This window comes from Amblyomma maculatum, chromosome 10 (assembly GCF_055883805.1).
Source record: "Amblyomma maculatum isolate TAMU_Amacu chromosome 10, ASM5588380v1, whole genome shotgun sequence".
NCBI classification, from domain to species: Eukaryota; Metazoa; Arthropoda; class Arachnida; order Ixodida; family Ixodidae; genus Amblyomma; species Amblyomma maculatum.
In genome coordinates this window covers 40,056,971-40,082,998 of record NC_139353.1, presented here as the reverse complement: position 1 = coordinate 40,082,998, position 26,028 = coordinate 40,056,971, and the positions used below count along the sequence as shown (strand labels likewise).

Here is a 26,028-nt window from a genome sequence, read left to right as displayed (position 1 = left end):
TTACGATCGCTTATATTCCATTAAACAATTCGTTCCTCCCCGCCCACTGACGCCTCGGCACACCAACTTGTGCACACTGCGCTCTCAGGCGCGCTTCTTTTTCATTATCAAAGTGCAAGTGCACTCGGATGTGACATGACGGCGCATTTCCGACCGTCGCGGCCGTTGCGTGATCAGGTGATATCTGACTGATCGCGGCGGGTGAAGCTAGATAAGCCAAGGCCCAAATACCTTGGATGAGCATCGAGCAAGCAGCTAACAGGTGGGATTTGTACTGTAGCGCTGCTGCATCTCGGACACGTTGTCGGTGGCCGTCATGGTTGCGATGGCCGCCGTCGTGACGTTCACGGACCTCGCTTGGGCCGTGTTGTACAGTCGAGCGCGTTTTGAAGGTTATCGCGCGAGCGTCGACTTGGAACATGAACAGTACCATGGCCCAAAATTCTCTGCCGAGGCGAGGGAGGTATCAGGCCAGCTTCCCTCACTCTTTTTGCTGTTCCTTCAGCAACTGTCACTCCCTGTTGGGCTATCAGTTTCTTTCTTTTTTTTAGTTCTGCCAACAGACAGTGATCGTAGTGCGCACGACGTATTGTTTAGTATTATCTGAAATTGGACACTTTATCGCAATAAATGGAAAGCTTAGAATAGAGAGCAAGGGCGGTGAATTTGTCGCGGGGGTGAATATTGTTGTTTGGAACAGCAAACGAGGGAGAGAAGATTGCGAAATCATGATTTTTCCTGTTACAAACCTAGTAGCCAGGTGTCTGGAGTGCTAGGCTGGTCGACGCTCGCGCGATAACCTTAAAATCGTGCTCGACTGTACATTATGACCCTGCAGTGATGGTGCACCGGAGGCCAGTCTGAAGATAGAGCCTGTTGCGGTACCCGGTGTGAGTAGTTACGTCTACGCAACTCGTCTTTGTGTCACACTGACGTTTTGTTAGTGTGCGGCTTCTTTCCCTCGCAGTCTTACCTGCCACGTAAGCGGGGTTGCGTGCATTATTTCGCAATTTCTTTCTCTACCATTGCTATGTAACACTCGACGCGGTTTCGTTGTCTTTTAATGCATCGAAGTTTTATTCCTTATGCTCGTGAAGTTTCACTCGATGTGTGACACCATGGCTCACGAACTCAACCCTAGAAGGCGTGACTTTCAATCTCTATACATATTGCCACAATGTTAAACACTTAGTCGAGCTCGCGAGACTGGCACGCGCTCGTCTTCTTAGCTCGGGGAGCTCGCTCACAAGTCGGTTAGCTCAGTCGTCTCTTCTTTCGCCAGTGCTTGTGTGTTGGTGCCAGTAAATCTGTTTGCCTAGCTCTACCGGCTACAGTCACATTTTGGTGCAGGCGGAGGCAGTGGAGGAGTATTTAACATTGCGGCAATATACACATGAACTTTTGACCCGCTTTGACCTCCTTCACGGCAGACGTTCATTCTCCTGTCGCACTATTAGGGCATGTATGAAGTGACCTAGAAGCAACCCGAACTTGCGTGTTAAAATTTGTGCTGTAAGCAACTATACTCTTCCTTCTCAGCCTGGTTTAGAACATGGTCAGGGTGCAATCTCTCAGTGCTGGCACACATTTTAAAGAGTCATAATTTCGAAAATTCTGAATTAAAATTCCGAAATAATTCCGAGTGTAAGAGGCACCAGTGATAGAAATAAAAAACAGAGACATCAGGGAAATCGCCACTCTTGTGTTTTATAGGCTGAAGACTGCCTTCCTGATGTTTCATTTGTCAACGCAGCGGTGGGCCAGAAAAAACTGCTTGAGCCAGCTGGGACAGCTGCACCAAGGTGGGCACTTGTCGTCATAGCAGACCTGCAGGGGACAATATGCAGTCTGTCATTACAAAGTAGCGGGCGTCTAAAGAAGTTTAGTTTTTGGATGTTACACGAATCAAAGTGGAGTCTGCGTAGAGTGGCGTACGCTGCCGTGAAGCACAGTTTAAAAATCTATTTATTTTGGTTATGAAAGTCAACATGAGATGGACCGTCCCATGAGTGATGATGAGATTGAATAACACGAGTCTTCCGAGTCTGCGACGTGATATAAAAAGAGAAACTGAGACCGCAAAACCTTAATGAGGATCTTAGGAGTCCCCTGATCTTTTCTCATCGTGTACGTTCAGCTGAGCTGCAAGTTTCTATACTTTGAGAGTGCAGTTGTCTCGGGAAACGGTGAGCAGAAGGCCACGGAGAAAGGAGAGGCGCGGCAACTGCAGCCCTTCAAGTGAACACTTGAACCGTGCCCTGAAGGAAAGGGCGCAACTATTGGCCTCGAGATCGAGCAGAGTCGCTACCTAGCGGCATAGCGGCGAACCGTACTCAGTGTGGATGCGTGTTTGCGTCGCGTGCCAGCCCGCAGTGATTTACGTGTGCGCGTGCGGCGTGTACAAGAGTGAGTTTGTTTCGCGGTTCTTGTGCGCTTTTGCTTACCCATCTGCCTCTTGAAAAAAACTATGAACAGGCTATCACTCCACGCTCCATTGAAAAAAAAAAAAACTTGTCCAGATCGAGTATGTCATGCTGGAAACGATATTATCAATCGCGCGGTCTTCGGCGCTTCAGATTTATTGACAACCGGTATCTCAAACGAACGGTGCTGTCTTAGGCGCCGTGTCAAAGCAGAACAGGTTGCTGCTGTCAATACAACTTAATGCAAACGCTCAAAAATCGTGCATTCCCGTTTTTGTTTGTAATACTGCAGCTACTGAAACATGCGACCGCCGACTGCTGCATAGTAGATTGTAGTTTGAACAGGCCACTCTGTATCCACGATAGAGTTGTCTGAGTACTTTTTTTTGTAAACCTCTGTCGCGGTGTCTCAGTGGTAGGGCACTCGACTGCTGATTTCAAGAACGGGAGGTTCGATCCCGGCTGTTTCGAAAGGCGCTCCTCGCCTGAGGGATTTGACTGCACGTTAAACAATCCCACGTGGTTAACGACACCGAAGCCCGCTCCTACATCATCATCCGTCATGCAGCTGATGTCGCATGGCGCGTTATTTAAAGCCATATATGCATTTCTTTTAATCTTTTTTTTCTGTTGAAAGCTTCTGCGCTTTCGTAACAGTGGTAGTGAGCCCATTTCGCTTTAAAGAAATGCTCGAACGTTTGAGAAACAAATCCTCCCAGCACCTGTTTCACTAAATATTACATAATACAATTAGATCAATGTACACTGGTTGCCCACTAGAATAATTAGAACCCCTTTTCGCCTTTGCTGTCTTCGTCTTCCAAGCAAATTCGTTGTTTATGACAAGGGGAGGAAAATAGCTTCATACGGGCTTAACAGTCAGTGTTTATTTCAGAAATAAATACGTCTTTATAGTCACATGATAAGATGAGCTCCATTTCTTTCAGGATAATTTTATATCCGGCACGTGTATTGGAAGCAACCCTAATATTTTGATTCGCATAAGATTGAGTCAGTGCTCAATAATTACAATGATAAAGAAATCTTCAGCCTTCAAAATTCCTTGGCAGACCATGACAGAGACCAAGCGCAGTTTTTACGATGTCTTCGCCGCTACTGATTCGTACCTTGCACTTTAACGTTACTGAAAATAATCGCTGATAGTCCTAAATTTTATAAAGTACGTGTGTACAAGCGAAATTCATTGTCATTAAAAATATATATACTACTAATTTACAAATTATCAACATCACACACATAAGAAATTTCTTATAGTTCCCTCGGTTTCAGGAAATAATTTAGAGTCATTCCACAGTGCAACACTATCAGATTATCTGCCGCTAGAAGCATTCGTCTCTTTGTGAGCTCGGTAAACTCAATCCACTCACCACTCTAGACGTGAGCAGTCGGCTTTCCTGTGCGGCGAGGTTTCCTGTACAGTCCCATCATACGTAATCTCATTTTTGGAGTATACTTGTGCCTGATTGTCTAGCCAAAGTAGATGCCCACTCAGTCTACGGCAACTCGCCTGGCAGTACTCTTTCAGTGCTACATTTAACGCGCTTAATCCTCGAGTCAAGTACGATATAATGAACCAGGTTGCCTCGATTCATTTTAAAGTACTGCAGGTCAGAGCACGAACCTTGTATCACCGTGGGCTTGACACTAAACTTGCCTGTCTCACTCGTATAAGGCACGCGCACACTGTTGAAAAGGCGATATGTCATGTTCAGGCCCAAGTATCTGGCTTATGAGAGTCGCACAATGCAAAAAGTGTGCAAAGCGATGCCAGTAAATCTAAAAGGTTGCGTGCCCTGTCCTAAAATCCGCGCATCTTTTTTTTTTTTGCTGCATTGGCGAAATTCATGGATTTTTTTCTGCAATATTGGAACACTCTAAACAGTAAATCGCTAATGTATTGCATAGGGCACGATTTCATCGCCAACAAACCCGCCGTAAACTCGGAAGCAGAAGTACGCCTCGTGCGCCGTTTCTGCGAGCGCCGCCGGCTGCCGGTCCACACTACTGGAGCGACGGTGGCCCCACCTCTAGGTCGGTCTCGCTTTGAGAGGGCCCGCAGAAGAACTAAGAATTGCACGGAGCGTTATTCTGAGGCCTGAGGCCGTGTTAAGTGGCTGCCACCATAAAAGCCTCACTGCGAACGTACTATGACCAGTAAAGAACCAGCGTTTCTCCTCGCAAAGCTGTTTAGGTATAGACATGTGCGTGCATAGTTCCGCTGCTCAATTTTGCAGCAATTTCAAAGTAATCGACACTGGCATGAATTCCGCGTCATACGATCCGTAAGCGCTTAGAAAATAATTACAGGATTATTCTTAAGACTGCTAAAGAGCTAAAATGCTAAAGCTCGGGCTCGAACCCACGACCTCATTGGACTGAAATCATGGGATTATTGTTCTATTTACATTATCACCATCATCACTACCTTCGTCACTAACTTTATTCGCTATCACTACTACTATGTATGTCACTACAACCATTGCACTATCATCATCTCTATCACTATCACCCAATTACTATCATCAATATATCATTCCGTTTTTACCGTTACTATACTTCACTGCAGTACTATCAGTATCCGTCGCTATGACTATATATAATTATCTATCAATGCCTATCTTCACCAGTATATCACTATCTGTTACATGGCTATCACTAGCTATACCAGTGTCACTATACCGATCATTGGTCATTAGGTGCTATCACTGCATTACTCTTTTTATTTTAATACCTATATCAGCAACTATCACTAATCTTGCACTGTCACTAGCATTATTCATTACATATAAAGTATTTGTATTGAATTAATTTCGATAATTAATTTTCATGTAACTGATCATGCAGTTCGAGGTTACACCTTTTGTGGACACCGTATAGTCCACGCCACTGTCGAGACAAGGGCTTTCGACCTAATTCATCTGCAATAAAGCGCGGACAGCCAGAGGTCGACGAATTGAGCATAATGGTTGGTTGGTTGGTTGGTTCATAGGAAGGGAAAGGCGCAGTATCTGTCACACTTGCTCTGTGGACACCTGAACCGCGCCGTAAGGGAAGGGATGAAGGTGGGAGTGAAAGTGGATAGAGAGAAAGGGGGGCCGTAGTGGAGGGCTACGGAGTAATTTCGGCCACCTGGGGATCTTTAACGTGCGCTGACATCGCACAGCACACGGACGCCACTTCGTTTCGCCTCCATCGAGACGCAGCCGCCGAGGCCGGGATTCGATCCCGGGAACTCCGGCACAGTAGTCGGGCGTCTTACCACTGCACCACCCCGGCGGGGCCATAATGGTCCATCAGATGTTGCATTTTTTAACCACGTTTCGAGTTTATATAAGTCAGAATTCGTGTGGGGCGCTTAAGCTCGGTTAGGTTTATGGGATGTCACCGGAGAGTCAATATTCATGCACCGGATAGACCACAACATCAGAGATAGATGTGAAATGATGACACTACTGTTAACTGTTGTAGCCCCGTCACGATATAAAAGAAACACAAGCAGGAGAGCTTCAAAAGCATAGTAACAAGAAATATCCTTATTCGTTATTGATTTTGCAGTTATATTGAGCTGAGAATATCTACTTACATATGAATCGCAGGGTTCGTTCCCGTAACGGGCCATGATATGCGGGTAACGTTTAGTCGAATTTTGTGTAGCTCGAATACTGAAAAAAATAAAAATACTTTTTTTTTTCAAAGGCTTGATTGTCGTTTCGAGATCAAAAAGTTATTTGCACATTTTTCTTAAACAGATTAGTACTTATTCTGTCCGAGCTCCAATCGTACAATTTCAATGACACAAGCTTACACATTGCACATATTTGAAGGAAATAAATCACAAATGGTAAGACAATTTTTTTGGGGGAACACAGTGGTGGATATATATATGGCTGCACCTTTTAAACCCGACGCGCTTTCATGCAGTTATTATAAGTACCCTCCATGGTGCTCTTTCCTGTTAAAGGGGGATCCCCATCAAGAGCTTGCAAACCTAATTTTAACGGTCTTAACATAAAAAAAAAACAACTATTAAGTTGTTAAATTTGCTACGCGTGACCTTATGGACACATAAACGGCAAAACCACCGAAACTTAATGTTGTGGATGCCTCGCTAGAAAGGGACAATTAAGCGATGTTGTATTCCTGTAGAGATTATTGTCGCCCGCAAGTTTGATTACAATGGAATCACTCACCAAGTGATCAGTGCAAGGACACAGACAAGAGTAAGAATCATGGTGCAGCGTCCTTCGTGTAACTTTCGTCCCAGTAAATGCAAAAGTGAGTCGGCATACCGATGGATGCCATCTCTGTTTTCCACGTTTATGGTCGTTTACGTCGACATAGGTTCAAGCTCCTAAAAGAAGCTGTTGGGCATTCATTCCACAGCTGTGTTTATACTTAAGCGTATACTGCAGCTTCTCTCGGGGAAGAAAAAGCGAGAAAGTCTTTACCAGACCTTCCCTTTCGCTCCTTTTGTCCTCGCGAGTGTGCAACTCTCGAAACGCGTGAACTCTAAGACGTGCTCAGGTGAGTACAATGTGATCGTTGCTCAAGGAATGGAAGTACCAAAATAGGTTCGAGTCATGCAAATTGACAGCTGGTCAACGATTTCAAAAGGACGGACTCAGCCAACAGCGAAACTGCTCTCGTTCTCCACATTTACACTGAAGTTTGCTACAGAGTTATAACTTATACGCAAGGACGATGAAACCGAACTGGGGAACATACTGCGCCTCAGCTTCAAGGCTGTCCAAAGCTGTGTGCCGCGTTTAACGGGTGGAAACAAACTTCTCTCTAGCTCAAAAAATGACTATTTACATCCTTCTATCTACATCAGTGAAACGTTGTGCTCACAGTTAAGCACGACATTTGCTAAGACCTTCAATAAATTTTTTTATGAAATGATTATGCGCAGAGACAGATATGACGACATAAATTCATATAAAGAGAAGTATTCACTGTTATTGTTACACACTAAACACAAAGAAGACTGAACGGGAGTAAAAAGGGTGTAGCATGAGCACTTCCTTTTAGGGGCATGGTATTCTGTTCAAGCTTTCAAGTTGTTTCACCACTAAACATACGGGATGCTATACTTTCTCAGCAGAAGCATATTCTCTTCCTAAATAATATTTAAAGTAATTAGCAGTAATAGGATGCAATGAACCTCTGCAATAAAGGTATAGATGTTATTAATTAGAGGACAGAAAATCGTATTTCAATCTTCGCAATTGCTAGAGCCTCGCATATGTTCAAGTGAGAATGAGCTTGTGTAATTTTAGCGATGAAAATATGCCGCAGGGCTCGGATAGCATGCCCCGATTTTAATAAGGAGTGCGCTAAAGAACAGCTACTCTCTTTTTACTCCTTTAAAGGCTTATTCGTGTTTAGAGTGTGTTGACGTGTCAAAGCTGTCTAGAAAACGGCAACGGCGTGCTGTCATGCGTTTTTAGGATTCCCTGTAGTGGATCACAGGGACTGTCAATTACATGTAACTGCTATTATTAGGCATTTATCACGTTAGCAACAAAATAACCCTGATTATTTATAGCACGTAACGAGCACAAAAAAGCAAAGGTGAAGTAACTGACATTCTAACAACCTGAGCTTTTGTTCCTTACCTTCTTGGGATGCGTTGAACTGACTTTTTATTTTCTTTTACGAATAAAACAAGGAATGCTGACAAAAGGCAGTTAGGCCTGAAGTGGTCACATTTCCCTAGCACAGTGTAAAGCAGTGCGCAGCAGAGAAAATAAACTATAACATGGTGTTATAGCAAACCCCTTAATTTAAAAAAATAGCAGTATCACAGCAAATAATATACACGCATGAACACACTCTCAAAGCAGACAATAAACATGGCACAAATAACCAAAGAAAAAAACTGTAGAATCAACTTCAGATGACAAAATAAAACGCATTCTTTAAAAAGAATAAAGGTAATTATTTGAGGTTAACATGAATATTTGGCTTTTGTCTTTTTCAAATTCTCTTAGCGAGCCCAAACATAAAACTTAGAATTGAGTTATTGAGAACAACTGGAATGTGGTAATTAAGATTTAGTAGGAGGACGGTCAGGAATGAAGGAATTTTAACATACCGTAACAAGCTAAATATGTAAACCCGGTTTGCTTTGAACAGAAGGTGCTTTTTATATAGTGGGGTCTGCCGTGATAACCGTAAATAGCTCGGAATGCCTTTTTGCCAGATTATTGGCTACTTTTCTCGACTGAAATTTGTGAATCCTTGTGTCAGATCAGATTTTCAGACTCGGTTGGTGAGTAAAATGTCTTTTTTTTTGTGAGAACTTTACTAAAAAGACTGTGGCGCCACAAGCAAGAAGAATTTTTTTTTATTTGCAAGTACTGTTAGCCCTTCCGGGCTGTTACAGGGTGGGCAATGTACATTTAAGCGGCACAACAAATTTTCAACTCTTTCTCAAAAGTTTCTAAAGAACAAGTTTTTTTCAAATGCGCTTCGGTCAAGGTTGTTCCATTCAATGATTGTTTTAGGCAGAAACGAAAATTTAAATACATCAACTCTTGGCGCATACGACATCACTGCAAAGGAGTGATTAGTGCGAGATGACAGTCTCCCGGGCGGCCGCAAGTACAAGCTGGAATCTAAATTGAATTTATTGTTATAAAGTTGATAAAGGAACTTGAGCCTAGCAATTTTTCTATGAATGGCCAAGGTTTGTAGCTCAGCAAGTGAAATACGTTCGGTTGCGGACTGTGTTCTTCGATAAAAGTTTCGTGCTGTTTTTTAAATTTTCGTGAGGCTAGTATTAAACTATATTTACCTAAATTTGGAAACCGGTACGCAGGCAGAAGAACAACGCATGCGACTCAGCATTTGTTGCCTCCATCCCCGAGACAATCCGGTAGTGACGGCAACGCTGAGCAAAAATATCGGAATCTGAAGACTATGGAAGCAAATTCTATCAGGTGTTTAATAGGGGTTTTCATATTAGATGTATTTGAGAAAGTACAGTAGTAATCGTACGAATAGGGCAACTGCACTAAAAAAGAACTCGCGGACAACAAAAAATAGGACAAACGTAGAGCTGCGCGTGTCCTGTCTTTCCCCAGCACTCTCTTCTGTACTGCTAAAAATATTTGCATGTAAGCAGATTTTTTCTTGTGATCGCCCTGACGGAAGCTCGAATTGGGCGCATATTATATCAAAATAAATAATAAAATAAACAACAATATGAAATAACATATACTCGTTGCATCTCTGATTAGAAATGACTATGAGATTGAGAGTGCTATGCATTAGTACGCGCCTGCATTGCCACATGACCCCTATACGTCCATGCATTCTTGAAATGGTGTTATGAACGTTATCACCACATGATATGGTATCCATAATGACTCCTTTTAATTTCTGTATTTTCAGCACTGACGAATGAAATCTTTCGCCAAGCGTAGTAAGTCCTGCTAAGTTTGTCATAACATCGTTTACTTTCTCATCTTCAATAATAATTCGCACAAAAATGGAATCTAAGGTCGCTGCCGCTAACCTGATCTCAGTAGATACAGTGTTCAGAAAAAAACTCAAAAGTAACAGATTGCACAGGTTCCTTAAGCATGAAAATGTCATTTGTTTTGTGTCTGGCAGCTCATCCACTGAATTCCATCTGAAGTATTTAAGATTGCTTATAACCGATATTGAACGCATAAAACACTTCGTACAAAACGTACCACACAAGTAGCACGATTAAGGTTTTAGAGCACGATTAAAGATCTTATAAAGAACTAAAGAAAAATTTCGATTGTCCCAATATAATTTGTATGCGACTTTAGGCCGGGAAAATGGTGGTCTTGAAGTTTTAATGACCGCAGAAAATTCCTATAGTAACATTAGAACATTGTGTACCTGCAACAAAAAGTACAGCAGAACTATGAAATACAGAAAACCAGTGCGCAATATACTAAACTACTACAAACATTCTACTATATGTACACATTCGCAGAAAAGTCTGATGTTACCACGAAACTACGAGACGTTTTTGTATTTTAACAAGGTTCCGTCGATTTTTCTGGCTGGAGCACAGAAAAATAAAGCCCCTAAAACTACTGTGAATAAATGAAAGCAGAATGGTGTTTTGTACTACAGAATATCGTTTCAGACTGTACTAGTTTCCGCATCGTGGACCATATATAGAACAGTTTGCGTTCGATGCCTAGTATCTATTTTTCGCCTGCTCAAATCTCTTTTGTGTATATGTTAGTCTGCAACCTTTGCCAGAACCAAACGTTATTTGCAATATGATATGTGATTTCAAAAGTGAGACGTTCACGATGCTGATTATATTTTGTTATTATAGTTGTAGGCTCTCTTTCTGCTGGTTTACTTTCATATACGTGACACATATTAGCACACTTGGAACCCGCTGGAGACTGCAAATTCCGAGCACTGAATCTTTGTCCCCAAGTCAATTTCTTTCTAAATAAACTAAATGAATTTCGACACCAACTATTTCTGGTTTAAGATGATTTATTTATCTCTTGCTAGAAGGCAATGTCCCCTCCCAAGTGCTTAAATTGCGCCGGAACACAGTGTCGAGACAGAATGAAGTACTGCCGCCATGGACACTCGCATTCGGGTGGACAATCGCCACACCACTGCGTGAAGCGGAAAGACGAAGAACTTGGTTAGACACCCTTCAAAGGCAGCTACAAGGTCATCCACATGTAACCATAACACGCTCACGGCTTTCACAGCAACATTGCGTACGATGAAGGCGAATGCCAAAGCAAAACGACACAAGTACAGAGGGACCCGGATGCGATGCTTCTCATCACCTGCCATTTAGGTTTATTGCATAGCGGCGTCGAAAGCAATTACGCTTTGTTAGTAGTGACCGTGTTATAGCTAGAAGTATCAGCAGTATAAGGGAACACTTGTCAGCCTTACAAGGAAACACTTAGGGCTCCCCTTAAGGCAAAAAGATATCGAAGGGTAAGGACACGAGTTCCCCTTACCCTACACAGATTTATAACTTAAGAGGTTTCAGCACTGATATTCTAGAGGAGTACTTACTGAAGGGCTAGTTGGTTCATACTTAGTTGGATCATAATAGTTCATTGTTGGTTCATACTAGAGGGTTAAGAAACAAACCCTATTGCCGAGTTACATTCCTCTGACCAGTCTGGACTTAAGTTTAAGGTGCCACAGTGATGTGCGTGCTGATGATAGTGTGGAAAGAGTACATTTTGACGGGGGCATGATGGGGGGCATGTATTTAAATACGTGAACTCTTAGTGCGAGTTCGATTTAAAAGTTCATGTGGCGAGTTAGTCAGTCATTGTATATTATTGGTCGTCAGGCTTCCCAGAATTTGTGCTGAGGAGGCGTAATTGGTCCACAGTTCATGCATCATGTGTTAGGTATTCCTTTACCAACTTGTGTTGGTAAAAGAATACCTAACACATATGTAAAGACAAATGATGTAAAGACACATGACGTAAAGGCAGAAGACACATGATGTAAAGACATGACGTAAAAGCCTAACACATGATGTAAACACAGAAGATTGTTTTTCAAGATACGCACAGAAGGAAGTAAGAGCGCCGAAGGTAAATTAAAAAAAAATTATACGTTGTTTATGCGAAAAAGACAGTAAAACCCTTAATATAACCAATGATAAGGACGTTAGAATCCAATCGTACTGAGATGCATTCGCCTTTCAAGATCTCTATAGTAGAAGGTCTCCTCTGGGTACGGTTCCTGCAGGTAGCTCCGCTAAACACATTTCTAATAATTCTGTAGTATGAATTTACATTTATTGTATTGTTGAAACAAGCAGGCACTCAGGACAAGTACAGGCTGACTAGCAAACTTTTTTTTAAGGCCTTCACAGGGCGTCATGTTGCACAGCGTGGCTACCAAATGCATATTCAAAATCCGTCCCTGTAGATACATTCTAGAACATGTATGCAGCCTTTTATTTGGAATATGCTTTAATAGAAACTTTAGTTCCACGCATGACTCACATGACTCCGGCACGACTTATTGACATCGGCAACAGTTGACCCGACTGTATCAAAACTCCGCGGGGTTGAATCTTCCACAGATTCGGCGCTGAAAATAGCACAAAAATATGGCATTAGTCAAAAAATGCTCTATAAAGTTTTCCAACTGAAATATTAGATTTGTATATGTGAAGTGATGATTAACGGAGTGATCTGCCGCCATGCAGCCGGAAAATGTACAAACTCTGCTTGGGCAAAAAAAAATGTTTACAAAATGTCCTTTTAAACATGTAATGGTTAATAAACCGCAAATCCACTCACCAAACCTTTATCGCAATAAGGCAGATCACTGCCTTAAGAATGAGGGATTCAAGCACATTTCGCGGGTGTTTCCATATTCTGGCTGACAGAACAACTGAAGCCATTTTCCACTGCGGAAAGCCGCCCGCCTCTATCATTTAAGATGTGCCCGCCACAATCTGCCTTCCAGTAAACATAAAAATGGTCTTTATTACTTCTAAACACCTGCACTTACTCAAGAAAAACCAGCTGCATAAGCTGCACTCATTTGCTTGTATTTGTGATCTTCAAGGCCCATCAGACAATAGCGAAGCTCCACAACAAAACAAATATTTTATCGGATCGCAGGCAACAGAAACAATGCGCCCAATATTGGCGGCGTGTCTACAATGTACTGGTCATATATAGGGCTGGGCATTGCCAACATGAGATCAATATCATGCCAATGGCTTGCACTGCACAAGATGCTCGAAAGAAAAGATTGGCGCTAGAGATGACTAAGGTAGTAAGATAACTCACGACTGTTTTTATTGTAAAGGAGGCATTAAGGGTAGCGAGTAGTGCACCCTTTCATTTCACATATATACTGTTGCCTGCACTGGCTTCCGCGAAACACTTATGGTTATTTGCTAGTGATTTACCCAATATGCACAAAATTCGTTTTAGAGATGAAAAAATGACTTTGACTTAGCTACACGTCCCAGCCAAGGCACTGGTGCTGAGGGAATGATGCTTATCCAAACTCATAAAATAGAAACTTCTAAGCCAAGAAAGCAGTGGTGTAAAAATTAGTTCGGCTTAAGATATGTAAAACTTTGGCTACAGCCTGAGACACCAGCAGCATCCGCATGAATGCTATCATTTTTCATAGCGCTAAAGTAACACGGGCGAAGTAAGGAAAGACAGCGAGGGACGAGAACTCTTAGAAGCACCCTACGCGTTCCATGGTCGTCATGAAAAACTGCCATATCCCAGGTTCCACGTCAGCCAATGCAGCCGGCGAGAGAGAGACACTTTCACGTCAAACCTGCCCCGTCAAAACTGCAATGTAGCCAGATCCGCATTGGCTGATACTAGACACCGGAGGACGGCGACCCTAGACGATAGCGCTGAAATACGGTGAAAATTGGGAGGTTTATGAAACCATTTTGAGTCGAAATTTGCGTTGTATTTTTATAAACAAGAATATTTTGCTCTAAGATAAGCATAATGAAAGATTTAGTGGAAATGTGAGCAGTGAAATTCTCGAACTGGACATTAGCTGTAGAGCTGCACACTTGCATCGGGTAAACGAAACCTGTTTTTACCAATATCGGTGGTACTCTTAGGCTTCCTTCCCGATGTAACTATCATATGTTTGCCATATTTCGATGGAGAGAAATTATATTTCAAACTGCAGTGAATTAAGGACGTTGCTAAATTGAACAATCCTACAGAAAAACAGGATGGAAAATTTGTTGTTCGCGGAGCTGTTTCTTTTTTTGTGTAGTTTTGGGATACCACATTGTAGCAGCGACAATTTTCCGAGTGCACGGTCGTTGTCGTAGCAGCGGAAGAACTGCACAAAAAAGCACTACACACGTCACATACTCTCGCTAAGATAGCATAACAAAATATTTTGCTATACCTATATTGGGCACGACTCTTAGCGGTCTTTGTTATCGAAATTCGCTGCCTAATTATTAGATTTAAATGAGAGCTTACAATCGCTTTGCCACCGCGCGGTTAGTGGTCGCTTTTAGGCTAGGAAATACGGCTTTTAAAGGCATGATGTGCTATGAGCACAGGAATACTGGGTTTAAAAGTAATCGGTAGCCGTAATAGTTTTCCCTCACAACGAAAGCTCATTTTATGCCGCGAGCAGAACTTGCAACAACTGATGAATGACTGACCAAACGATCATTCCAACGATGTTCATCAGCGTCAGCACCAGCGAGTAGCGTGACAAGTTTGTGTTGTGCGTTTGAATGCAAAACGAAGTGCAAAACGCGGAGAAACGAAGACGGGCACCAAAGACGGGATGGGCCGCAAGTTCTCAGGTATTTGTGTCTTTACTTCGCTCGAATTGGCCAGTTAAGCCTCGCTCGCGATAGATCATCCTCCAAGAAACAAACGTTTGGCCTTCGTATAATTTTTTCTGCTGCGTTTCTCTACAATAATGCAGGGGTCTGGTTGCATTTAATTTAATTCGGTGAGAGTAAGGACGGCTAAGTGAAAAAAACAAAAAAAAGAAAACAAAGCAGTGGTGTCACAAATTTAGACTGGAGGAAATAACTAGTTAAATTTCTGTTTTATAAATCGCCGCTGCGTGCTTGTATACAAAAAAAAAGTCAAGTTTAAAAACGGTGATCTGATGTGAATTTACTACATCTGTATTGCAACAAGTATTCGTATACCTCGTTCTTACATCATCTGTGCGACGGCCAGAAAAGGACACCGGAGTGTTGAATATACGAAGGACAGTTCAAAAATTAAACGATTGCACCGTGTTTGTGCTAAGCTATGTAGCGGTAAATCTTTAGTTCTACCTAGTGCAAGGTGGTTAATTTTGATTGATTTCTATAGTGCCATGCTTCCGACTGGAGTAGTGCCTTCGTCAATGCAGTCGACTTCCCTTAGCATTCATCGCACCGCAAGGGCCTCACACTTAAAATTTAAAAGAGCCTTTGCTTTTGTATTTCTTCCTTCCATACTACCTGCAAGTAAATGCAAGTTGTGCATTTTTCTTGGTACTTTACTGTAATTCGTTCAATTTCCCGCCAGTAACCAATGTGCAATTGATTTTATTTGAATACATTTGGCAACATTCTCATCTACTGCCAGCCGCTTTTAAGTAACAATCCACTGTAAATTGATCGGTGACAACCAGTAGATGTTAACTGAAGACTTAAAAGCACAACAGTAAGATGCCGTACGGTACTTGAAACTGAATCACGATGGTTTATGTATCTCTATTTCAGCGTTGAACGCCGGCTAACTAGTGCGTTTTGGCACTGGCAAGATGAATGTGCAATGTTACAATTTCCGGTAAGATAACAAAAAATGAAACAATCATGTTAGGAAAAGGAAAGCAGGCTGGCAAATTGTACACTTTTTCTTACCGTACGCCCTCTTTAAAATACGCCCCTCACCCAGCACTTCTCGGCGCTTATTAGATACTAATAAATAGGTAAACTATGGGGTAACCTAATTAGATTATGCGCGGAGAGGGCGATAACATCAAAAAGGCATTTGTTGCAACTTTTCCTGATTCTGTCTCAGTACCATAGACAGCACACACATTTGAATAAGCAAGTTCACAGTAAGGTATTGTTGCTGGAAACAGTTTATTGAAAATAAGGAAATAATCAGCAGGTCGCTGCTATGTCTAGGTCTCCATTGGCGCATTAGATATTTGTGTTCATAAGCGCAATTGGATGCTTATAGGGCAGCCTCGAATTGCGAGGACTGCCGAGAAGGAATGGGATTAAAGCCATGAATTTCTGCCCTACCTTATCCGATAACAATTTTTCATTTGCTCGGTTTCGGTACCAATCCCTTAAAATGTCCGTTCATGCCACTAAGTCTACAGCAACGAATAGTGGGGAACGTGCAGTGATTAGCTTTATTACTTGATCTCAATGCTCCCCGAATCGAACGAACGCCCGTTATTACGCGCTTTTGGCTTTGTATTCAATCGTAACTCATGTAATGGCAGTTCGATCTGCCAATATTCATGAAAAAAAGTGCATTTAAGTATTAGATAAATACGTTTTGTTATTAAAAGTATGGCATAAATCTAGTCAGTTTTTTTCTTTCCTTTGACTTCCTATAAACGCCTTCGAAAGGCGCTGCTTTTAGATTATTTCTTAGACGCCGTTTCAAGTTCTCCATATCGCCTTTGTCATTGACTCCGCTGGGGCCACATAAAGGGGGGGGGGGGGGGGGGGGTTGGAAGCCCGGATAGGAGGGAGTTGCAACTACTTAATTCTTGTAGGATTCCCTTCATACAAAAACGAGTCACAAAGTAATTGAAGGGAGTTAAATGGTTGTGACTTCCCCCATCCGACTCCCTTTATTTAAGAGTGCAGTTTGATTTGTATATGTGTACTATATACGAGGACTCTAAGTGTTATGGCTGAGTAGGTTTGTACTCTACTACAGATACGCTTTTCTTGTTTTCTTAAGTTATTCGGCAGGTGTAGAAAGATTTACCTGTATGCTCAGTAGTGGCTAAGCACGGGGGCGCAAGTAATGAGTATCATGTACCATTAATCCCATTTCCTGAGTCGCTTGGGGGAGTTTTCGTGCGCGACAATTTGCGCCCTCATTACCCATCATGGATTCATGTCCTGGGACCAAACTACATGTATTCACTTTATAAGCAGATTTGGTTCTAATAATAATGTAAGGTTCTGCGATCCGTCTTTATGATTTCTAAATGCTTCTTACGAGTATGCTAATATTGTTGTGTATGAGATAGTGTTGGTAACTAAGGCCTCTTGAACTAGGAGGCGATCCGTTCTCTTGCCACGAACCCTGTGTAAGAGCTCCCCTTTGGGTTGGTAAGTGCCAGACTCGTAACTTTGTGAACTGGGTCGACAGCGTCTACACAAAGAGTGCATGTCTCGTTATTCCATTGCTCGTAGAGCATCCTTGATCTCGTTCTTCTCCTAATCTCATTTACCTCAGGGTGAGTACTTTTCGGCATTGAGCCAACTGCGGTGTTCTTTCCCAGGTCAGTGCTAAGGCCTACTTTGTTGTGCTTAGAGGAGTGATTTGCCTCGTGTTTATAGGGTGCTTCCTTCCCACTTCGTTTGTGAGAGTAGGGCTAGTTGGGTGTTGCGCTGAACTTCTAATAGTATTTTTTTTTTGCGATGAAGCTGATACCCTTCTTTCTTTTCAGTAATTAGGGGTGCCAGTGTGTAATGAACATTCAATGGCCAGAAAGGTGCGTTGAACTTTGTGAAGGTGTGATATGACACTCGTTTTAGTTTTTGGAATCGATTTAGTGACATCACGTGAACTGCACCAGACCACGTGACATAGCAGAGTTGGCAGGTGCGTTAGGGCCTTGCGCGGCTACTTGTGATAGCTTTAGAAGCCTTATCACGGACAGCAGCTGAAGTGTTTAGTCATAAAATTTGCTGATTGCTACAGACAATGATGACATCTGATTGAGTGAGGTGATCACTGTCTCGACCAGTCAGCCAATTTTATACTAATCACGCTAGACTTTATCCGGGATGATGAGATTTCTAATGTTTTCGCAACGTGACCAGCGTACCTGTCAAGTCGGTCATTTCTCGTGGGCTTATGATCTAACACCTCCGTCAACGAATAGCAGCTCATGACATGTGATCTCGTCCTTTGACCTAACCATTGCTCTGACCAGTCATCAAAATTTAGGGATAACCACAGCATGTCTTGCGCGATGAAGATCCTAATGCTAGCGTTTTATAGTTATGTGCAATGGTATCGCAACGCGACCAACGGAGCTGTCAACTGTCAGCACCTGCAAACTCAGCCACGCCCCGTTCCTCATGACACCACACACACCGGTGACGAATCAGGGCTCGTCTATATTACCTGCCAATTCGCCACTTGTAAGCTCAACTTCTAACTATATGTCAAATTGTGTGGTCGCATGGCCCCAAACTTCTAGTTAGCCAATCAGCGCTCGGCTATATTGCATGACTCGGTGACATCAGGAATATCTTTGTCAATCAACGAATTTTATGGTTAACTAGGCCACGGAATATCATGGCCAGCATACAATGTGGTGCTTTTTTTTTCGTGAATGAAGCTATTAACTATATCGCATTACTATATAAACTAATGCCTTGTTTTTTCCACAATGAATGTATTAATGCTAATGCATTAGTAAATAAACATTGCCGTGGGCTTTTGCACAGACCTCGACAGCGGAAACAGATTCTAGATATTTTGCCCTTTCCAAGAGAACAGCTGTCTCTCTCCTGGAGGCGGAGATAGCTATTTACACCCCTGACGAGAGCGGGCGCTTTCAAGCCCACATGAACAGTATGGCGACAGGTAGCAGATTCTCGAGGGCCACCATCAATGTAATGTAGTTAGAAAATTCTCAAGGGTCCATATCGATGGAGCGTTTTTATCACGAACGTTGCTGAGCTCCCCACAGACCCGTTAATACTAAAATGAGATGCAGTCAAGGATCAGAGGGTAGATTTATAGATGCTGTCAAGTTAGCGGTGGGCCGTAAAATAAAGTAAAGGACGCATTTGTGTTGACGTGTTTTCTTCATTCTTTATGAACGCAAGCGCTCCGGCTCCCAATGAGTTGCTGCCACCACGATGGACACTTGCAGTGGGGTGGACATTCCACATTCTGGCCCTTGTAGCAGCTCTGAGGAAAAAACGAAGTCAAACAAGATATCTTTATAACAAATTGAAGTCTTAGCAGATAGTCGCATTTCTAAAGGAGTGCTTTTGGCTGGGAGATAATGATGCGAGGGATAATCACACTGGCTCGGAGCTGAGTGATTGGGTAGCAAGCGGTTCGGTGCCAATTAAGAAGACAGTAACGATAGGTCGCGGTAGTGGACATGCTATGTTGAATTGAAGAGCGCTAACGTGAACCAGTTGAGACTAAGGGCAGAAAACGCACTCACCCTGTTTGCTGTTTCCCTCTCGCTTGTACAAACTGGACCGTTAGCGCAGTCCGATCTAACATGCCCTTTAGAGTGCCTCAATATAGAGTGCCCAAGCACGTGTCCAAGTCTTCTTTTGAAAAAAAAAAAAAGGAGCTTAAAGTAAATGATCTGCCAAGCTAGGGGGGAGGTGAAGAAGGCTGGGTGATGTAAGTCAAACAATAGCATGAACGGCTGATAAAAGTAGAAAAAAAAAGGAAATAGGTGAACTTGAGTCTTTATTCCGTGGCCACAAATGTCTCACCTGTAAAAAAGTCATTATGCCCGTCTGAAAGCCCGACTTACAGGTGGTAGAATAGAGAGAGAAAATTCCCTCCTCGCGTTCACAGGAAACGGAATTAGGGAGAGGAAAACTATTTCGTATTGGGAGGAAAGGGGGCACTGTAAAAAAAAAAAAAAATGTCACACTGTAAAAACAAAAACACCTTATTAGGTGTTTTCGCATGTCTATAACTAACACCCATGCACCCTTGAAAAAAAGTGGCTTCAGAGTGCCAGTACACCCTCAAAGATGGTGTTTCGGTTGGTCATACCACCCTTCTATGGGACCAAAGCACTGGGGTGTTTTCATCACCTTTACACCCTATTGCAGGGTGGAAGCAGTGGCATTGCACCCTTACACCCCTTGATAAAAATCAGTGCGGATAACGTCCATATATTGCATTCCCTAATTAGGAATTACTTTTGCCACTACACGTTCCTTAATGCTTTTCCTATGTGCACATTTGCAATCAAGCTTAATGGTATTCCTTTTAACCGCCTGTAATGCCAAATGAGCATGTAAAGAGATGCTGCATGCCATTATTTTGACATCTCGAATGGCCCATGCCAATATGATTGTTTTTTCAAATTCACAGAGCATGTTACAAAAAAATGTCACACAGAAGGAAACTGGAAGTCTTTTATTCGGCATAGAAGGGTCAGGGTTCGGGCTAGTGGGTGCCCGGGTGCTGGAGGAGGGGGGGGGGGGCAGGGAGGCACTTGTGTTCTGTTTCTTCATTGATGCGCGCTATGGAACCTCATTTATTTAACAATACTGCCACTCTCCACCGAGAGCCTAGCAGACGGGCAAAAACATATATGGTATGTACGTAAATACCTAAAAAAATGAAAGAAGCAAAACAGTTCCAACAAATGCAGACAACAAAGTATACAATTTTTTTCAAAAACAGAACCGAACAATGAACACAACAGCATGGTGACATTTCTTAAAAAACAACAACAAACTTTTAGTCGTATGCAACAATAACCGCAGTACACAATATTAATCCTATGCTATGTCAGTGTCAACGCGTGCGCTTGCATAAAATTCGGCCTTAAGCGATGAAATAAAGCGTCGTGCAGCGCATCTTCGCTTCGACACGCAGACGCCCAAAAAGAGGTGCTCTATAAAGCAGCACAAATTGTCGGACCCGTTGTCATATGTCAGATTGAACAGCTAAAATCGACCCATTATTGAAACAATACCCTAAGTAGAGTCGATGACTCGAAGAAGCTTCCGCTGCTGAATGAAGGGGAAATGCTCTTCAGCTTCTTTGATGCTGCTCCCAGTATATCCGACGCACGGCGTGGCAGGCTTTTCTTCCTGTTCCTTGATAAAATTGTGAAAGAAGTGCATAACAGAGTAGCTGTATAAATATGCACTGCACCTGGCAAAAAGCAAATTGAACATATTTTCTACTCTATACTTAGAATACGCCAATGCCCCTTTAGTATACAGCAGTGTGCTGGAAAAGGGCCCTATCGGAAACCACAGGTGGTTATCTCACAATTAACAATGCAGAGTATACTGTTATGGTTGGTTCAGGAGGCACAAAGCCAGCAGTCTGATCAAGTCATAAATGAGAGCACATAAGGTCAACCCATTTTTATTCATGCAGCATGCTGTTGCATGGTAATTTTAGATTATGCAAGCTATTTTATCAAACAAAAATGGCTACACACATCAAAAGCGACTGGGTTAGAGAACTTCTATGCTGCCCCACGAACTTTTCATTTCACGTGAACTGGAATGCTTATTATGATAGTTAAAAATGTAAATAAACAATAAACAGCACTGGAGCACGGTGTTTACTACTAAAATATTAACAGCTCAACTGAAGGCTTCACACAAGGCCTACAGCATACCCCGCACTGGCCAAGTAGATACTGCAGAACCAAACAAAAAAAAAAAACGTGGAAAGAGCATACTTAGTGATGGGGCACTACAAAAAAAAAAAAAAAGTGCATGTAATACATAACACATAATGCATTTCTGAACTTTTGCACGTCTTCTTGTGCTAAGTATGAACCAGCCAAGCCCTAGGTCATCGCAATGCTTCCTGAAGCGCTTACATTTAAGGTTTAGTAACAAGGAAAAAGTGTTCTCGCTGCTCTATGTGGCAGTTCTGAAACTTCATCACACATTATTCATTGAAAGTGTACACTGGAGCTTTGAGTTGAGCGACAATTACATGTGCAACAGCAGAGCATTACCAAACAACCAAACAGCAGAAGCTCTAAAAAATGTCAACACTGAAGCATGGCATGTTAAAACATTTTCCACGCATAGCACATTGTATGCATAGACATCCAGAACATCAGTGGTGAGCCTCAAGAGGCGGCAGGAAGCTCAAGTGTTCAAGAAGTTGTAATCGTTATAGCGGCAGGCAGTCTGAGCACTTTGAAATACTAAAGGTTCGAATACTAAAAATATGTTGACTAACTTGAAATGCAAAAATAACAATTTGGATTTATTGAGAATGTTCACTATAAATGAGAATGTCTATGACAGTGCCACATGGTTAATGCATGAAATGTTAGCATCTGTAGTTGAAGGCATTATATTTATACAGCATGAACCTTGAAACACAGCAGTATTTTCTCCCAACCAATGTGGTAAACCTAATATCAGAAGAATTAAAATTATTACATCATTTCAAACTTGGCTAGCAAATTACAGCATTTTTTTAAAACAACTATTAAACTGCATTATCCACCTTCAGAAGCCTGTAGGATAAGAGAATGTGGCAAATATTTCTTTTGAAGCAGTCTCAGATTATATATTCCAGACATTAGGAACATGTTAGGTACTAGCATGCATGAGCAGGTTGAGAGACCCCTTTCCAGCAAATGCTAAACCCCACCTAGCTGCCTGCAAGAGCCATCTGATAAAGCACTGCTGGTCCACTGCAGCATAGTGCTTAGTCAAATGGCACACTGCACCAATCTTGACATTACCAGTGCTTCATCAGGCGACTCTTGTATGCTATACGACGTGGTAACCATGTGATGGCAGGAGTCTCTTAAAAGTGCTTTTGATTGTACTTACAACAACAAAGAATTCACAGTTGTGATGAAAACTTGTGTAGTATATATATTTGAATTATGAATCGCTAATACATATTACAAGTTAGACTGTAAACCATTTTAGAAACAAAGAAAATTCGCTAATAATGTCGGTTTCAAGTAGGCTTCCTGAATATTCAAATGACAAAGAGAATACTTACAAATGATACAAACAACATCCAGAGCTCCCGGCTGGTTCCCAATGTTTGCCAGGAGTTGCATAATGCATACTGTCTGTACATCTACAATAGAAATAAGCAACACAACAATGGTGTACCCCCTTGCAGGTAAAAAGAGACAGCTGAGTTTTGAGGCGATAATTTATTGTCTAATTTAGGAACGCAAATAAACAAAATTGAAAACATGTAGAGGCACGCAAACTGAAAGCCAAACATCTGACAGCAAAAATTAGCAAATCTTGTGAAGATTTGAATCAGGTATCACCTAATTCTCTGCTGCTAGTTGAACAGATTCGAAAAAGCTGCACCATTACAATGGAGAAGAACAATAGGTAATTTAAATTTAGCTAATGCGAAAATTGTTACATATGAGGAAATGCACAGGCTAGTTATGGTTTTATTATTCTTTCTGATGCTCAGCCATGTTTTTAGTATATCTATAAGGCAATGCAAAATGGTAAAAATGTAGGCATTTAGCGAAAAACTGCCAATTAGATAGCACATGCAGCAAACAGAAGGAAACAGCTTAATACTTACGCTTCTTCCTCCTTTCACGCATTCCCTCAGAACATACTTCGAGCACCCGGGCAATGTCTTTTTTTCTTGCACGAATGGTGTCCTTCAAAACCAAGACAAGTGTCTTGTTAAGGCCAATTTCAACTGCCTCTTTGCCGTCCTTCTTGATCAGCATGTTGACGTCATGTAAGAACTGCAAGTTTGAGTGAATGGTAGCCATAAAGAATTCATTTTACTCAATGTTTCAAGTAACTGAATATTAAAAATCATTGTACAAAAGCTAAGGCAATTGATGCCTTTGTAGATATCTGAAAAAAAAAAAAAAACTGGCATTAGCAAACAGCAAATACAAATATTTACTAAGGTTAGAAACCTGCAAAAACCATCAGTATTTTGCCACTCATCGCCAAACTGCAAGCAATATAAGGAAATCTAATTTAAAAAATAAAGCAAAAATTATGATCCTCCTTCCCTCAACTTGGCACACGGCTGAATGGCAATAAAATATGTAATATGTCTCTAAACTAAAGGTCCCCGTTCAGCTTTAAAATGTAGGCTTCAATTCTTAGAGACAATCTGCAGACATGCATCGTTAGCATATGAAAGTCAAATTGTTTTCTGGGCCCTTTAAATCAGTAAACTGCTTTCAACACATACATTACAATTTTTTTAATAACAGTAAGTCACAAATTTGCCTGCAATACGCGCACTATGATGAGCAAAGAAGGTAAACATATGCGACTAAGGCTATGATAGCCGCTTCATATGTAAGTACATTTAAGCAAAATACAAAAAAAGTAAACATCTGGTCAGAATCAAACTCTGTAATAGCAACATCCGGTACAATATTTGGCCACAGAATTGAAGCTGTCGATCTCTACTTGAATGCTGAGGCATCAGTATCGAATATCCATTTATTCTAGTCTAAAGACACAACAAAAATCAAGTAATGCGGTCAAACAGTTATGTTGAAATGTGACCACAGAAATAATGAAAACTGGATGGTTTGAACAACATCAGCTGACTTAGCACGTGTACAAGTGCCTTAATTGAAGTCTTGCTGAAAATAAAATACGTACCTAAATGATTCTTCGAGAGCGAAAGTAAACGCCATAACAAAAGAAGCATAATAAAAATGCAAATTCACACTCCATGCAACCGCAAAATATGGTCCCCGTAAAATGAAAAATGCTCCCATTGTGATTAAAAAGGGCATTCCAGACGCGGGGAAAATAACATAGGCTGATGATAGCGGCATATAGTTTACGCAGTTTGGAATAAACTATTATGCAACCAGGCCGGCCGACCAGCGCACTTCGATGCCGAGAGCACGAGCGCAGAGGGGTGCCGCGCTGAACGGCCGCCGAGAACGAACATAGCCTCCTCGAACAAAAAGTTTAAACAGAAGGGCTGCGGGAGGACGCTCCCCGAGCAGCAGGACGGTGCGCGCCTATACTCCGAGTAAATAAAAAAAAAAATGGGGGGGGGGGGGGGGGTCGCAGCGCTCCGAGTGAAAGAAGATGACGAAACATGAAAGAGGTTTCAGGAGAGCGAGCGCGAAGTGTAAGAGATAAGGGAGGAGGGGGGAGGGGGGAGTCGAGAGTGCTAGGAGAATTAAGGTAGTACGCCAACATGACCTTGCCGCACGAACGGAAACGGTAGAACAAAACCGAGTCGTTGCGAACTGAGCGCAAGTATCAAACTGTCAAGAAACGAAAATCGTTTCGTGAACTTCCTGCGCGCACAAAATGCAAGGAAACGTAGCACATACATTATTTCTGTTCAAGAAAGTTGAGACTGATGTTCTTGAGCGAAATCTGCGTAACTCGCCGCGACATCTACCACATGTGCGATGTCATTTTAGCAGCCAGGTGAAAACAAGCGCGTGTCTTACGTTTTCATTTCAGCACATTCTAGAGCGTTCCAGTACAAAAAGACACAGATTGCAGCAATCCGGTAGGACACTGTTCCCACAAAGCCCAATATCCGTGAGAATAGGCTTACCTTTACAGACGATTGCATCAGCCGCAAAGTACGCTGTCCGCCTTCGTATCACCGGCACCGAACCAACCAGTGCGATTTCAGCGCGAGTGCAATGTAGTCGGCGCATATACCTCTTAGTCACGCAGAAAAAAAAATCGTCCATGCCTTCTTTTTTCGAACATCTCAAACATAAAGCGGTGCAGCAGTCCTTCGGCCCGAGCAAAGCAAAAAGAAGCCCGGACACTTGCCGACACGATAAATGCCCGTTTGCGTTAAACACCACATGTAGAAGGCACTTCACAAGCGTACACACTTCTGTAACACATATGCATGGGAAATGCAACACATTTCACGAGGGTACACAATCGAAGAAGCACATTCAGCATTCGTCGAAACGTGGTCGAAACGCACCCCACAATGCTAACGGCCATATTGTGAAATTTGAAAAGAGCGTTCGTAGCTATCGGCGGCCTCCTGGCGGTGAAATTTTGTTTCAGTTTCTGTTTCATTTTTAGAAAGCACTCGTGTGTAATTGTAATTTTAGCGTTACTTTTGGTGCTTTATTTAGGTGTTGGGTTATATTAGCAGCGCCGCTTGTGTATAAAAGGCAACGAAGTTACGCAGCCATATACCCC

The 26,028-nt window shown here is 42.2% G+C and overlaps 2 long non-coding RNA genes across 2 annotated transcripts in view; one reads left to right on the top strand and one right to left on the bottom strand.

Annotated features, from left to right (window-relative positions):
• The first annotated feature begins 764 nt into the window (after positions 1–764).
• Positions 765–26,028, top strand: part of LOC146176217 (uncharacterized) — a 213,261-nt gene continuing 187,997 nt past the window's right edge. The window contains exons 1-2 of the long non-coding RNA XR_014701172.1: positions 765–890; positions 1,714–1,802. This is a non-coding gene — a long non-coding RNA (uncharacterized LOC146176217). The remainder of the gene's footprint in view (positions 891–1,713; positions 1,803–26,028) is intronic.
• LOC146176222 (uncharacterized) lies at positions 20,286–25,801 on the bottom strand. The gene is made up of 4 exons (XR_014701171.1): positions 25,415–25,801; positions 23,432–23,603; positions 22,877–22,957; positions 20,286–20,979 (listed from the first exon to the last, which is right to left on the bottom strand). It is a non-coding gene; the product is annotated as an uncharacterized LOC146176222 (long non-coding RNA).